Below are 16,911 nucleotides of genomic sequence, written 5' to 3'. Positions count from 1 at the left end.
TCATTTTGAGCTGTGAAAATAACTGAGTCCCTAAGCGGGATGTAGCAGGGTGTATACGATGGTGAACATAGAGGGCACAGTATAGTACCGTAACGTTGCGCCTGAAATGTAGATCTGCAATACGCGGTGTTACTGGGAACCGCTGCAGTGTCGGCAACAACAACAAAAGTACATTTGCGTTGTTTGAGAATGGTAAGGACGTGCTTGCTTTTATCCCATGAAAATCTGCTCAAAATTCCCTTTCCTGAACCGGTTCGAACCCATATTTTGCACTGCTGCGGACCTGAACCCGAACCGAACCAGTACGCCTGAACCTGAACACGAACCGAACCAAAAAAGATAAAGGTTCCGATACCTGGGAGTGAGAGGGCGGAACCCAGAGAGAAAGGCGCCCTCCAGACGACCCGCACTCTGTGAGACGGCCGCATGGCCGCGGCATTCCTTTCCTCAAGGTCGCGCTCTCATTGGCTTTTAGGAAGTGACGCGTTCTCTGTTTTCCAGAGAAGGAATTCCGGAATATTCTCAACATCCGGCGACTGCTCTTGTCATGTATTCTATCGTATAACAGTCAAACTGGGCCGCGTTTTCGCATGAGATATTAGATACCGAGGGAAGTGGTCAACCACGAATAGGAAGACATTATAGTTTCGAAATCGACTGGAACGCATGCGACTGTTCCTTTAAGATGCCACCACAGACTAAGTTTTGTTTGTTTGTTTTGAGTTCGAATCTTTGAAGTTTTGAAGCTTCTGCGGAAAATTCGTGGAAGCACGTAATGTTCACTGACGGCACTTATATTTTGTGTACTGAGTCCTCTGTCCACGGACCTACAACCTACAACTAGCTCCACACATGAACCAGTAGTTACCTTCTTTACGCAGGGCGACGTACTGCCCCTCCGCCATCGGGGATCCTTAGAGCATAGTGCAACTTCAATGTGCTCTCCCCTTCCGCCGTGTTCTCCCTCAGGTGTCCATAGAGCCTAGTGCACCTCCAAGGTGCATTTCCTTTTCCGTTGAATTCCCCTTCCGCCCTCGGGGATACCTCATGAGTAAGGATGATTTAAAATACGAAGTAAAATAAAGATCATTATTTTACTTCGTAGTGGGATTTTAATTACTTATTCGCGACACACATTCTGAGATGGACATGTGTAAACACCGGGAAGCCAGGGAATGAAAGAAATCCCAGGAGCACCTGCCACGGCGGATCAGTTGGATTCGTGTCCGCCCTGCTGATACCAAGGTTGCGGGTTTAATCCCGGCCGAGAACGACGGCAACTTGGTGGCATGGTACAAGTTGGATAGACCCGCCGACTTCCGCGAGGGACGTTAAATGGACTTTACAAACGGTGTGCGTGCTTTCGGCGCACATTAAAGGACCGTCAGGTGGAGCAAATAACCGTCGAATTCTCCTTCCGCCCTCGGGGATACCTACAGCCTCGTGTAACATCAACGTGCCCTTCCTTTCTGTCGTATGCTCCCTCGCGACAGGACATAGAGCAGCTTCAAGGTGCCCTCACCTTCCGCCATATTCTTCATCCGCATTCGAGGATCCGTAAAGCCTATAGTGCAACTTCAAGCTTCGTTTCCGCCATACTCTCCGTCGGGGATCCCTAGAGTCTGGTGCAACTTCAAGGTGCCCTTTCCTTTACGCTGACCTTTCGCCACCGGGAATGCCTAGAGCAAAGTGGAACTTCAAGGTGCCTCTACCTTTCCGCCCTAGTCTCCCTCCGCCCTCCGGGATCCCCAGAGGCTATACTGCAGCTTGAAGGTGCTCCTTTGTTTCCGCTGTATTTTCCCTTCGCCTTCGGGAATCCGTAGATCCTACTGCGCTTTGAGGGACCCTCTCCAATTCTCGAAGCGCACTGTATCTCAGTGCCTACCCTTCCCGTTCCTGGGGTAGGCTTTCTAGTAGACTTTGAGTCTGTCAGGGTGAGCTTCAAACGAAGCAGACGACTGCAGCAATACTGTTTTTGAGTTTCTAGGGTACATCGTTCGACTAAGAGAAGACAGTCAGATTGTACAGCGGAGATAGTTGCATGATTGAAGCTAGAAGAGAGGCACACTTGACGCACACTTGGCTCTAGGGATCCTTGATGATGGAGCGAGAATACGGCGAAAGTATCTGAAGATATACGTATGTTGTCGCAGACAAACCTAGCCATGCTCAGTACAACATTCGTCTAATAATAATAATTCGTGGCTTTACCTCGCGAGACAACTGTGTCAACATACGTCTGCGAGCAAGCATTTTCTGTGAAGAACCCGAATAAGTCTAAGTTGCTAACTTTAACTTTATTCTCATATCTCACATCTAATGTTTCGTGTGTAATGGAGTAGTGTATATACTGCTCTCCAGTGGTGAATCACCTCCATGTTAGAATCAGGATTTATTTGTTGTGTTATAGGAAAATATATTGAATACACAAAGGAACTTATCAAGCAACAAGCAACTAAGAAACTCAACAGTTATACAGTCAACCCTCGATTTATGAACCTTCGATTTATGAATTACCTCGTTTTATGAACACTAGCACGAGGAACCAAACTTTTTACGTGCATTTTTCCCTCGTTTTATGAACCTCGATATTCGAATAATGAATGGAATTTCTGGGAACCAACTAGGAGTTGCCCAGCGTTTTTGCCCTCAATTTACGAACGGATCCTTCCGAGGCAAAAAAAAAAAACCTTCATAGGGATTATTCGTGGTCTTTTGAATGACGCCTGAACAGACAAAACGTTTTCCAGGTATTGCACGTACCCTCGGTTCTTAACCCCTCGAAATCCGAACAACAAAGGGGTTTTCCACAAGTGTTCCTGACCTCAATTGATGAATAAGATGTCCGCTGTCACCCGGAGATTAACACAGATTTGAGATCGACACAGCAGAAGGCATGGTCGAAAGCAAAATTACACAATATATTGCATTATAAACACAATCCCAACTCGGAAATACTGTTCCATTTGCTCGATAGTACTCACTGAACGGAATTTTCGATTTATGAATCTTTCGATTTATGAACGATTTTTCGGGGAAACGAGGGTGTTCATAAATCGAGGGTTGACTGTATACTACACTGTACGCGGGTAACACAGTCTCCACAGATTCTCTATAGATGCGCGCATAAAACCCAGCTACCTATACACTATCTACAACTAGCACACGCAATTTACATATATTTACAGTCACCGAAGTATCAACATATCGAAATGAAAGAGGGTATTCACCGAAGTATCAACATATGAAAGAGGGTATTCACCGAAGTATCAACATATGGAAATGAAAGAGGATGTTCACGGAGGCGCACCCGCCGGGCTACATATACCCGTCGCGCACAAGGAGGGAAGGGTGGGACCGCCACTTGCGAACGTACTCCTGTTCACCAAGGGTACCTCCTGTTCACCAAGCGAAGGTACTCCTGTTCACTCACGCTGCAACACATTCGTGCATAGGACAAGCGCGTTGCGCACCAAGAGAAATACAGGAGTTGTACGTCGGCGCTGGGCTACCGCTCGACAACGAGCCGACCACACCACGACTGCGCCACAGGCTGTCCGCAGCACACTCAGGCGATGTGGATGACGTTGACCAAATTGCACCGGACAACAGATGAATGTGGATCGTCTGGACAAGTTCTAGAGTATGCGTGCAATCTGGCAGTTGAATAGAACATGCTGATTGGTCTCGGCCCGCTGTGTACAGTAGGGGCAAGTCTCAGATGTAGTAATGTTCTACGAGCGGAGGCGGTCCCGAGTTTGCTGAATGCCCCAAGCAAAACACCATATAATATCGCGCAGAGGTCCGGGAAGCCAGAAGCACACTACAGCTGTCCAAGAGATATAGTTGACGCACGATGCATCCTCCTCGATAGACTCTCATTCGTTGCCACGGTGCCCTGCAGTACCTTTTTTTGCCGTAGATGTTTGTTGTTGTTCTAAGTTGCTCTCACAACAAACGCAAACCTCAACGCAGTCCTTAAGATTGCAATCGCGCAATGACTTTCACACGATGTTGAACGCAATAGTTAACAACAAGATGTGCCAAGTTTTCTCATGACACAGCAAATAAAAAGGATTGCTGTCACTGTGACTGAGCAACCCTAAGTAACCCAAATACATACGTTTGATGTCATTTTAAGTTCTGTGTTGTGCCATCTATATCAGAAACAGGTTACCCCAAAGCCGTGGCATGCATGGCCCGCGGACACGAATGAATTCGGCACCCCTGCTGTAGAACAAGGGGCAACGAGCCGGACCAAAGAAGGCGCCAGTCGAACTCCCGGGGCAGAGTTTCATCAACGACTGTATTAACAGCTGTAGTCATCCGCTTTCCTTAGCACTCGTTAAAAAATAAATCGGAAAGGCATAAACATCCTGAATCAATCAATTTGAACTGCCATATTTCCAAATTTTGATTAGGATGTGGGGCCCCACGAAAACGATGCAGCTATTTAATATTTGAGCATCAAGTTCCCCGCGCAGAAGTTTTTTTTTTATTGCGTGTTAGAGTCGCGAAGCAACTGTGGCTATGAGCGGTGTACAGATGTGGACAGACGGAGAGAGGACAGCAGGAAGGAGTGGGGGACAGGGGGTGTTAGTATGCGTCCTGGGCCGACTTCAGGGAGAACTGTGCCGACATTCGTCTGAAAAGTATTCGGAAAACCCAGGGGAAAACCTCAGACAGCACAGCCGCCGTGCAGAAGTAGCTCACGTGAAACGCAAGCATACTATGACAAAGATTTCGAATACGTATTCTCTTTTTGCACTTTTTCCGCTCTTTTCTAGGATAGGGCACAAAATATGCATTTGTCGCCCTTCAACTCGTACATGCAATAAAAATGGACCCCAAAGGCAGCGTCGCTGCGTTCCTCCAGTGTAGCGGTGTAAGATGTGCGCAGTCCGTGGGCTCCCTGTGTCCAGTATAAAAACGTATTTCTTGTGGTTATACAAAATAAGGTATGTTTTTATTTGAACATAATGTGGAACACCTCAGAGCCCAGTGCTCCATTTCAGCTATGGTGCAAAATCAGGGTCCAAACGTGAAACGGCGCTGCATACGGTAGCTGGCCAACCAATGCAGCGTCTAGAAAAGATGATACATGCAGAATTCGTCAGGTGACGAATTCAATATCTTCCGTTTTTTTTTTCTTCTATAATCAGACTCAACGATATATTCTATACAGTTTTTTTTAGTACTCGCTTCGGCTGCTTTCCGGCTTTTATTAGAGATTCAAATTTGCATTGTGTCTTAAATTTATTTGTGTCTGACATTGTGTCTTTTTTGTGTGTGTCTTACATGTCTTACGATTGATGTCTCCCAACAAAATGTTTCCAGCTGACAAGTCTTGTCTGTTTGAGAAAATTTATTAGACGACTCATACTATAGAGCAGCGTTTCCCAAACTTTTGGCGGTGACGGACCCCCGGAAGCGATGAGAACTAATTCACGCCCCCCCCCCCCCCCCACACACACAAATATACCGGGATACGCGCTGTGTACACTCTGCATTGCAGTTGGAACACACTAGTACGCCATTCCGTACTTTTTCTTCGATGGTGCACTGCTTGTCAACGCTCAAGATTGATAATACCAAACAGAGGTATCATCTGTAGTGCCACCATCGCTGCAAGAGGTCCGGAGGCTGCCAAATATAAAATGTGCTAAACACAGGAACACTCTCAGTCAGTTCGAACTCGAACCAAAACGACATGACGCACTGTATTTCCCATGCTAGCCAGTGCATAACCAGCAACCTCGTCAGCTGCTGCGTGCTTTCGATACAGCTTCAGAAACGATTCCGGACTGGTTTCTTCTTCTTGTTTGTACGTGTATGACGCGGACAAACGTGCATTGCAGAACTTTTCTATCAGAAATTAGAAGCTAGCCGTTGAAGCATGCTTATAGCAATTTTGGAAGTTCTGGGTGTTTAAAAATCGGGCAGCATGTATACGAGCGAGCGTTTGTGGGGACGAAAATCCTCACTGAAATGTGAGAGACGGTCGCGGACCACCACGGACACTCTCGCGGACCCCCAGGGGTCCGCGGACCACACTTTGGGAAACACTGCTATAGAGCACACTACGAGTACTGTCTACAAGTCTTGTCTTGAAGGATAATGTAGCAGACACGTTAATCACACGCTCTAAAGTGGAACTGCAAAACTGGACCGAAGAGTCCCATCCACCCCATTTTGCGTTCCCGAATATGGCACACGTCACGTATACCTTAAAGCTCATTTACCAGAAAAAAGCAAGGTCTCACCGCGAACGACACCCCAAAACATGCACCCATGTTCATCGCGCACCTCACCAGCTCCCGTGGCATAGTGGTTAAAATGATCGCTTTCCACGCCGAGACTGGGAGGTGACACGGGTTCGAATCCTGTCACCGGCTGTGCTGTCTGAGGTTTTCCCTGGGTTTTCCGAAGACTTTCCAGACGAATGTCGGCACAGTTTCCCCTGAAGTCGGCCCAGGACGCACACTAACCCCCCTGTCCCCCACTCCTTCCTGCTGTTCTCTCTCCATCTGTCCACGTCTGTACGCCGCTCATAGCCACTGTTGCTTCGCGGCGCTAACACGAAAAAAAAATCATCGCGCACCTCACAATTAACAGGTTCTCCCACGCGTTCCCTCCCGCGACTATACACACCACTCCAAAACGTCCCAACAGAGAGTGCAATAGAAGCGGGAGAGAAGAATATAAGAGCCAACAGAACGGGACCTGCAGAATCATTCTTCCAAAATCCCTAGCGAGAAAGAGTCCCAATAATCAGAGACACGGGCCTCGTCACAAGTTTCGCCTCCGTCGACATTGCGCGTGCGCTCAACCCCGGGTAGGATTGAGCCGCGGTCTGGTCTGTTCATACCGTTCCTTTGGAGCGTAGCGGCACGGTCGCATCTCAGCCGCCTTCAGTGTGCAGGAGCTTTGACACGCGGTGCGCTTGCTGCCAGTGGAGACTGTTGTGCCATCGCCCGTACTTTTGAGGATCTTTTCTGCTTGTGCTACTCGTGCATGCTTGACAGCTACTGCTTCGGTGAGTTTAAGCTTTTTTATAACACCGTGCATGCAGTGCAGGTACCGGTGTGTATAACCCGTACCCGTACTTCGACGTGCACGCTGTTATCTCTGGCGAGAAACATTTGTTCCTTTGAAGTGCCAGTGTGTCGTGAACGGCTCCTATCGAGTTCGAAGTTCATGAATGTTTGCTATTATTCGCGTGAAGTGGTCATATTTGCGATGTTTGATTCGGCGCGACACTTTCGCGTGTTTGTTGAGCGGCAGAAATGTGCGTTACTTTGCGAGCTAGCCAGTTTAATAGTGCTGATGGAATTGAACACGACTGTCCAAAGGAAACTGCTTGTCTTAGGTCGTATATCCTGGACTATACGCGATCAGGTGACACTTGGACGAAATGCACGGCAACGCAGGGGATGCGCCTGTTTCCGAAAAAAATTCAGACTTTAGCTTCGAATGTGTGTGGTGGTAAGATTCCGATACAGCTGCCAATGGGTATGTTTTAGCACCACAAGGTGAAAGTTTCGTAAAAACCTTGTGTCATCCATCACTGTGGTGAAAAGATGTTCGGTGCTATACGTCGGTGGAGATTTACCTCGATACGGCATGCCGCCAGAGCGACAGAAGTTATTTCACAACTCAAGGTGTCGGTGGAAGTAACTACTAGCACGGCAATCCTCACTTTTAGCGAGGCTCTTAGCATGTATTATTTGTGTGACGGGGGGGGGGATATGTTTATTAAGAAAAAGAAAGGAAAGGTCAGCCAGACGAAGGTCGGCTTGCTATTCCAAACAAAAAAAGGCAAGGGGAAGGGGAAGGAAAGCAAAGGGGGAGTGACGGGAGTTACACATTGCTTTCGTATTGCTTTCGCGACGTCTGAGGTTCTGAGCTGCGACCACCTGGTTGAAGTCAGAGTACTTGAAATTCTCGTGTGCACTGCCCATATTATGTAAAGTTACCATTCACGGCTGCCACGAAAACAAACATTACTTGCAATTCTAGAAAGAGGTGCCGTCTGCCACTCCCCACGAATTTCTGGGTATTTTCTTTTTTTTTTTGCTGCTACCTTCGCGGTTAATGTAAATGTTGCAAATAACAAGCATACAAGAAAGGCCCTTATAAAAACATGCCAATGTGATGGGCACTACTACAACTGCTTTAAAGGTAGGCTGACTACAACAGCTACTTACGAGTACTTCATTAAAAAGTGCTTCAACCTACCACCTAACGAGGTTTTAGGAAAATGAGTAAACTACACCTGTAACTATATACGGTAAAGAAGTTTCAAATCAGCAGCCCTGCGACAATTTATACTCTAGATGTGATATCAGAATGCTGTAAAAGTTGCCAGGTGAGCATCAACACTGAGGAGATTTTTCATGAATGATCGCAATGAAAACGTCTCTTCTCGGTAAAATTTCAACGGTCGAATTCGGAAGGGAGTTTCATAATAGAAATGTTTTGCTCGAACACTATGCTTCATCTGGATATCACAGATTGATCATAAATGGGTGTGTGCCACACATACGCTCAATTAGCTTAGAAAAGTCCTACGTTCGTGCACGTGAGAAAAAGTTTCTAGCATACAGTTGGCTATAGCCGAGTTCATCCTTGAGTATACGGTTGTCCTGCCTAGAACCCTCACACAGAAACGAGAAACGTCTCCACCCTCTTTATTATTCGGCAGAAACGAAAACCAATAAATAGAAAGCATTCACAGACAGTTCGTCTCATTATTAATACATTCAGCACTTTTTTTTTCTCTCTCTCTCTCTGCACTGACAACGCATGCTCGTTCAAGTGTGTATTGTCATCAAGTAGGAGAACTACTTATGAAGGCAGTTCGCAGGCTCATTCAAATACTCATGCAAAAAGAAGAATTATCGGCTGCAAGTGGTCAAACATTGCACGGACCCAATGGTAACATCTCGTTGGGACCAGTATTGCCGCCTTTTACTGGTGTTTAACAGAAGCATCTGTATCTTGTCTTCCTACCTCAGGCATGATGAATATTCTTCCCATTCATATATAGTTCTCTGGGTACGACCAATGAATGGTTTCTCCTCCCTCTGAATGTGTTTCGTTCAGATTCAGCGGACTGGTCCATAAATTATGCATGTGTAGAGTACAGCGCGTTGCTAATTTCGCATTTGTATTTGCATCCTCAGCGTTTCCTGAGGAGCTACTGCTTCCCTGTCTGGTACGCTCCCTTTTTCCTTCGTGTATCGAGCAATTGGTCATGGTCGCTTAGTCTTCTCCAGTCTTCGCCCACTGCGTATAGAAAAACAAAGCCGGAGTTTCGTAATTTAAACGCCTACTGTAGTGAACCACGAAAGAAGTAGTCTAACTACGCATTATTTTCCGTTAGGTAGTTCAAATTTCCATATTTATTTATTTATTTTTATTTATGATTGTACCTCAAGTGCCCTCGCGGGGCGTTACATGAGGGGGGACAAAGTCACACATAAACATACAAGAACATGCAAAATGTACATAAAACTTGCGGTATACTGGCGGCAAGGTCAAAAACCGAACACAACAACCAGATCAGAAACCAAAGTATGTAGACAACCTGCTACGAAATACAGCAGCGTCAGGGACTGAGACGAGAGACTGGGGAAGGTCATTCCAAGCACCAATAGTATGGGGAAAATAAGAATACAAAAAATAAGAAGTGCGACACGTTATGGGCACTACTTTACATGAATGATCACACCCGGCTCAGATGTAATGAGCTGGAGCAACAAAGGAGAGACTGATAGAAGAGTTGTAATAGAATTTATGAAAAAGACAGAGACAAAAGAATGTTCTACGAAGCGAGAGCGGAGGCAAATTGGCGACTTAAGCGATGTAATGCTTGAAGGATAGGAGTAATCAGAGAGAATAAAACGAGTTGCGCGGTTTTGGACAGATTCAAGGAGATTGATAAGGCTAGTTTGGTGGGGGTCCCGGATGGCAGAGGCATGTTCTAGTTTGGGTCTGACTAATGTTTTGTAAGCAAGTAATCGGACATCGGTCGGTGCCTGTTTTAGATTGCGTCGAAGATAACCGAGCTTGCGGTTAGCATCATTCACGACGTTGTGTATGTGGTCAGCCCAGGAGAGGTTAGTTGAAAAATTAAGACCCAGATATTTGTAACAGGAAGAAGAGGGAACGGGAGTGTGTCCAATGTGGTATTGGAACATTAAGGGTTTTTTAGAGCGAGAAAAAAGGAAGATGATGGCACTTTGCAGAATTCAGGGGAAGAAGCCATGATGAACACCATGCAAGTACTGAGTCAAGGCCTTGCTGAAGGGCCAAATGGTCGGAATGAGTGTGGATGGGTCTGTAAACAACACAGTCATCTGCAAAGAGTCTGACAGAGGATGTTAAAGAATCTGGAAGATCGTTAATGAAGATAAGAAACAGAAGAGGTCCAAGAACAGAGCCTTGCGGAACACCAGAAGAAACAGGGACAAAGGAAGAAAGGGAGTTGTTTACAAGTGTGGCCTGTGTTCGATCGGAAAGGTAGCACTTGATCCAATGGACAACATTCGGGTGAAGATTAAGTAATGACAGTTTATGGATAAGGCCACAGTGTGAAACAGAGTCAGACGCTTTCTTAAAATCTAGGAAGATGGCGTCTGTTTGTATACCGCGGTTCATATTAGAATGTATGTCCGAGCTGAACAAAGACAGCTGTGTTTCACACGATGGACCCTTGCGGAAACCGTGCTGGTGTTTGAAGAAAAAATTATTATTTTCAAGATGAGAGGAGATAGCCGAGTAGATGACATGTTCAAGAATTTTACAGCATGTGCTTGTTAAGGAGATAGGACGGTAATTTAAGGGAGACGACTTGTCGCCCTGTTTAAAAATGGGAATAGCCTTCCCCTGTCGCCAGTCATGAGGTACATATGCGTAATGAAGTGATTGCGTAAAAATGGCACACAAGTATAACGATGTGACTACCCTGGTATTCTTAAGCATTTTAGTGTTGATGGAATCGGGTCCAGCTGAGGAGGATAACTTTAGGCCGTCAATTATCTTGATTATCCCGGCCTGTGAGATCACAATTTTCTCCATAGCTGTGAAACTACTATTAGGAGTGGCTACATTTGTGACGATGGGTATACTATCCTTCGTAAAAACAGTAGGAAAAGTTCATTGAAGATGCAAGCGCAATCGGCATCATTTATCCTTGAGCCATCGGCATCAGTTAGGCTAATGGGTTCAACACGAGGGGGATTAATAACTCGCCAAAATTTGCGAGGGTTTGTTGAAAGCATAGCTGGGACTTCAGAGTTGTAAAAATCATGTCTGGCCTTGCGGAGAGCCCTAATATATTGACACGAGCATTCCCTATACTTTAAGTATGCCAGACTAGAACCAGTGCGTTTGGCCCGACGAAATAAACGTTGTTTCTTACTTTTAAGCTTTTCAAGGCGATTACAGTACCAAGGTTCCCTGGAGGCGGAGCGTATCGTAACGGATGGGACGTGTGCATCAATCAGTTCGGTAAACTTGTTGCGAAAAAGCTGCCAATTTTCCTCCACGGAACGTTCATCGAAAGAACACATGGAAAATGGGAGGTAGGAGTACAGTTCATTGTTAATTGTCAAAAAATCACATGGTCATATAGTTTAATTGTCTTACGCACCGGCTCTTTAACTGGACGGGGTAGTCGCAGCGGGACATGTATAGTTTTGTGGTCGCTAAGTGAGGTTGGAAATGAAACAGAACCAAAAATAGATAGGTCATTAACAAGTATTAGATCGAGGGTAGATGACGATGAACAAGCAACACGAGTTGGTTCCCGTATTAACTGCGAAAGATCGAAGTTGAGACAAATATCCACAAAGTCAGATTCCTCTACAGATTTACCAGACGGGACTGACCAATCTATACCTGGATAGTTAAAGTCACCAAAAATACAGGTTTTAGCAATAGGAAAACGAGTTATTAGCGAGGACAATACATCAAGAAATAGTGGCAGAAAACCAACAAAGTCAGGTGGCCTGTAGAAAACGACAACAAGGAGTTTGATATACGCAAATGATAACATGACACAGCACGTTTCCAAGGGTGGGGGTTTCCAAGGGACAAAATGTCAACCGGTGCACACTGTACATCGCTTTTGATACCGATGAGAACGCCTCCATCACGACGTTCAGCTCTGTCACAGCGATATATATTAAAAGCTGGATACAGTGAAGATATTTCGATATTGTTTATATCTGGTGTTAACCACGTTTCTGTTAGAACGATAAGATCAGAAGAGCAGTCATGGATAAGACTTGATAAGTCGTCTTGTTTATTAAGAATACTTCGAATATTCGAAAAGATAACTGACATCTGTCGGGGTGGAGTGCTCTGACAGCCCTTTGCAGATGGTGAAGCTATCTATTGTGCTCGTATCTCTTGCACATGATCAGAAGCGTGATCATAGACAAAACATTCATCGCCAACAAATAACTTATCGAAGCGAAGTTTAAAGGTGAGCCCAAGAGAACGTCCGTGTTCGATAAGCTTCCACCTTGCGTGACGGGTGGCAGGCGGGTAATCCAGGGAAACGGACAGATCCGTTGAACCGAAGGCTGAGCTTTTGGAGATAACCAGATCTTTAACCTTGGTCGAAAGAAACTTAACAATAATGGGACGGTTCTTTCCAGGTACATGTTTCCCGAGACGATGGGCCCGTTCAATTTCGTTCGGTGCAATGTCTATGTTCAAGTGGGTTGAACAGGCAGAAGTTACAAGCCTTTCAGATTGCGCCCATGTCTCGGTTTGAGAATCGTTAAACCAGTAGAACACACAGGGTTGTTCCGACGTGATCTATCCTCTAAGTTCGCAAGGCGGGAGGACACGCTAGTAACAGTGGTAGATAGAGCTGATACTGAGGACTTGGCAGTGGTCATATCACTGGACAGATCACGAAGTTTAGCTAACTCATTCTCAATACCAACTACTTTATCCGTAAGAGACCGGAGAGGAACCTCGGCGGATCTTTGGCTTTCCTGCGTTTTATGAAATTCACGAAGAAGATTGTCATGTCCTTCCTGTAATAGCATTAATGCAGCAAGAACATCTTCTTGTGTTTTAGTCTTAGGTGGGCCGGGATTTTGCTCAATATCCCCCGAACACAGCAACAGCAACCAGGAAACAGCAGGATTAGATGCGATATCACTAGACAGGAGAATGCCGTAACTCAATATACAATGCAGGAAAACATAGCGGTTGCGATAGTCTGGGCACGGCACCGCTAACAAGCAAACGGTAGTTTAGGAGCTACGAGAGTGTGTCACAGCAAAGACTCTGTGGACACTCGTGTGTCGCCGTTTTTCCATTCGGTATCGGCCTATGCAACAGATGAGGACAAGGTTCGAACAGCTAATTATGATAATGACAGCGTTTACGCTTTGGAAATTTCGCTGCACAGCCGTAGCTCAGAATAGAAGAAACCGCCTGATGCACCCTAGACTCTCCATGGTGACTCAACTGGTGACAGACTACTTAGAACACAGACTGTTTTTGTTGGGTGAGCAGGATTTTTTGGCGACAGTGTTCCTGCCGCCACGTTGCTCTTCACAACGGACGTGTACGACTAACGGGGCTCATCTATACATAGTGTACTTCTCTTAGTTAGGCAACCACAAGTTAATGCACTTATAGTACGTACCTTGCATTTTTTTTGTATACTGGAACTAGAGAAGGTAAATGACATCGTTTTGTTTTTAAAGGACGGCGACCGTGCGGCATACTAGTCTGAGATTTTTCAGCAGTCAGGCTTTGTGATATTTTGGACATTTCGTAGACAAGTGAAATAAATATTCTATTCAGGTACTAGTTCAACTAGATGTAGTTGAACTCTTGCCCATCACCTCGATGTGGTTAGAGAGTTTTAGCAAAGCGTTGATAGCGTCGCTTGCGTCGAACCGTATCAACCGGAACCAATCAGTGGATAAGGTTCTGAGTCACACGCGACTGCGATTGGCTCCGATAGGCACGATAACTTTACCAACGGTGTGCTAAAACTGCCTGTTATCACTCGAGGATATAGAGCCGCTGATCAGGAACCGCGCCGTACATGATTGCAAACCGTTGCGAATCTAACAATTACTGGCAATTTGGAGCGGAGCTCTTGAGTCTCTCACGAGATCAGATGGGACGCTGTGTTGCGGAGGTGCACTTGAAACAGGAAAGTACACGTTCAGAACGCTTGTTGCGTGCCTTTTCGCATTAACAGCAATTTGATTAGGTGGCAGACGTTTTGAGTCGATATCTGTGTGCTGCGTGTATTCACACAAGCAATGTGCTGCGAAACATTATCGTGAAGGGAAGCTCTACTCAGGAAAATTACTCTCGGAAAGCTTCTGTTCTGCACTCAGACGAGACCCAGAAACAGAGTCGACTGCTCCGTTCCTGGGCGTAGCAGACGACACTATCGTGCGCGCGAATTAGACGGCATCCCTGGCTGCACACCTATACTGTTAATGACTGTGACGTGATGCGTTTAAAAGTTGAGACCAACTGACTCAACCTAAACGTTTAGTACATGGAATAGTTCGTGACAAGAACTCCGACAGTGCACAACAATGCTATATACGAAATCGTATCTCGCATGCGTTTCCTGGGTGCCTATACATGTTTCTTCTGCCAATAGGCTCTAGATCTTCCGTGTCCAGCGCGAGAATACCCTCGTGGCGATATAACGCTGCATACAACCCGTTTCGGAGTAGCGCGATAACCCCCCCTAGTTTAATATCGTCTTCTCGTTTTCTGCGAGGATCTTCGGCATAATATTCCTCGTACGTGCAGACAGATAAGTACGCATGCGAGTATGCGTGTCGTTAGACAATACAATAATACTGGTTGCGGCTAATACTATTTGGGACCGCGAAAACGAAGTGAAGCAGCGGACGTGGTGAAAGAGCGCACGAGAAGAGCAGCCACATAATGGGAATGCGTGCGGTGCTTACGACACGCTGGTCAGAAATTGTAAATCAATTGTACAACGATCAACGAACCAATGAAATCATTGAACGAATCGGTTGCAATCCAATGAAAGTATCCAACGACACACTACCACTCTATTTGAACGCTGTTGGGCTTTTCCACCGTAAAGGCCAAGGAGGGCCTTTTAATAGCTACTTCCTCTGCAGTACAGAATGAGCGTACCAGCGTAAGGCCCTGTGTAGAAGGTTGTAGCGATATTTTTCTATAGAATGTTTCGTCTTATCATTAGACATTATTAACAGACTTGTACGTAACGCGTTACAAGTAATTGCGTTACTTGTAATCAATTACTTTTTGAGTAATTTTTCGAGTAATCAATTACATTTTTGAACAAGTAATTTTTCAAGTAATTCGATTACAATTTTGAGTAGTCAATTACCGAGTAATCAATTACTCTTGAACTAGAGTCTGACTCAAAATAACAATACTCTGTGACAACTTTCCTGTGTCTTTGTTGGGCTATTCTACTGTAGTAAGCGGAAAAATATTATTGCTACTTCTCACGCGCGAGTCTTTCGCGCTATTTTAGCTGTCCCAATCACGTGGGAGTTGAGGTTTTTCTTTTTTTTCGAAGCACACAGGGGCGGAAATTTTTGCATGAATTCAAAGTAACGGCCCGAGTAACGCGTTACTTTTATACTCGTTACTCAATTACATTTTGAGTCGAGCAATTTGTAACGGTAATCAATTACTTTAGCTAGAAGAGTAACGATAACGGTAATCAATTACTTTAGCTAGAAGAGTAACGGTAACGGTAATCAATTACTTTTTTGGAGTAACGGGCACAAGTCTGCCACATACATTACACTTTGGGATTCCACGTGGAAGTTTTTTTTTTTTTTTCACAGAGCAACCACAATCGCCGTTTCGAAAGAAGTTACTTCATTTGCGCACGGACATATCACTGTGAAGGCGTTTCTGTTGCTGGAACCAGTTTTGTTGTTCACACAGCGGACGCTGTGCCCACGAATATATGCCCCGTGGTATGTAGGTTTACGTAACATCTGATCCTATGCGACGGTTAGAACTCGAACTTGTATAGAGAGCCACTTTCGTTATGTCGAAGTTCTATACTACCAGGAAATTTCTTGGTGCAGCTGTTAGGAAGACGCCGAGAAAGACTGTGCGCTTTATTTACCCCGACGTTTCAAACAGTCGTTCCTCTTGAAGCCTCAACTTTCGCCCAAAACCCCGGTTGACATTGCGAGAAGAATTTAAGGCAATTTTTTTAGCTGCCTGATTCCGAACTTGCTGAACGAAAGCGTGTTTTAGTTGATCGGAAGCACTTACGGAAACGACACCACAAAGGGAGCCGTCAAATTGAAGCTCGGCAGTGCCAGTGTGCCACTTGGAAAGAATAACTCGATTGACTCATCACATTACTCGGAGCCTAATGGAATGGTGAACACCCTCCGACCTACGAAAACCCGCTCAAGACACTCCAGGCCAGAGCATCTTCGCGTTACTTCCCCCAGGAACGTCACTAAAACGTCACGTTACTGAACGTCACGTCAAAAGAATGTACTCCCCAAACGTATGAGCAAGATTTTCGCACATGCCAACAACAATGAATGAATGAACGATGACATAAAAGCAAAAGCACCCATTTTTCAGATTGCGCTAGGAGGCGTTGTATGTTGATGAGGTGCAGGGAGGCGGAGGGGAGGGGGGGGGGGGAGGCAAGTTCTGAACGGTCTTTCCCTTTATCGCAGCGATGCCATTTGAGTACGAAACACAAAGACGTCACAGTTGCGTGAAGGTTTGTGGTTGCTTTTGCGTTTATGCCCTCAATCAACATACGGTTGTCGTACTCGCTAATGCCCTAGTGGAATTGGTTTGAGCTTCCTCGAATCCAGTCCAGACAGTAAATTTTTGCCCTCGAAATGCAGATATGCACCG

The 16,911-nt window shown here is 45.6% G+C and overlaps 1 protein-coding gene across 1 annotated transcript in view; it reads left to right on the top strand.

Annotated features, from left to right (window-relative positions):
* Positions 1–6,892: 6,892 nt before the first annotated feature.
* LOC135396957 (neuropeptide Y receptor type 6-like) overlaps positions 6,893–16,911 on the top strand; it is a 477,468-nt gene continuing 467,449 nt past the window's right edge. Inside the window, exon 1 of the mRNA XM_064628224.1 lies at positions 6,893–7,036. The gene's annotated coding sequence lies outside the window, so the exon portion shown is untranslated. The remainder of the gene's footprint in view (positions 7,037–16,911) is intronic.

Source organism: Ornithodoros turicata, chromosome 1 (genome assembly GCF_037126465.1).
Source record: "Ornithodoros turicata isolate Travis chromosome 1, ASM3712646v1, whole genome shotgun sequence".
NCBI lineage: Eukaryota > Metazoa > Arthropoda > Arachnida > Ixodida > Argasidae > Ornithodoros > Ornithodoros turicata.
This window is presented reverse-complemented; position numbering and strand designations above follow the sequence as displayed.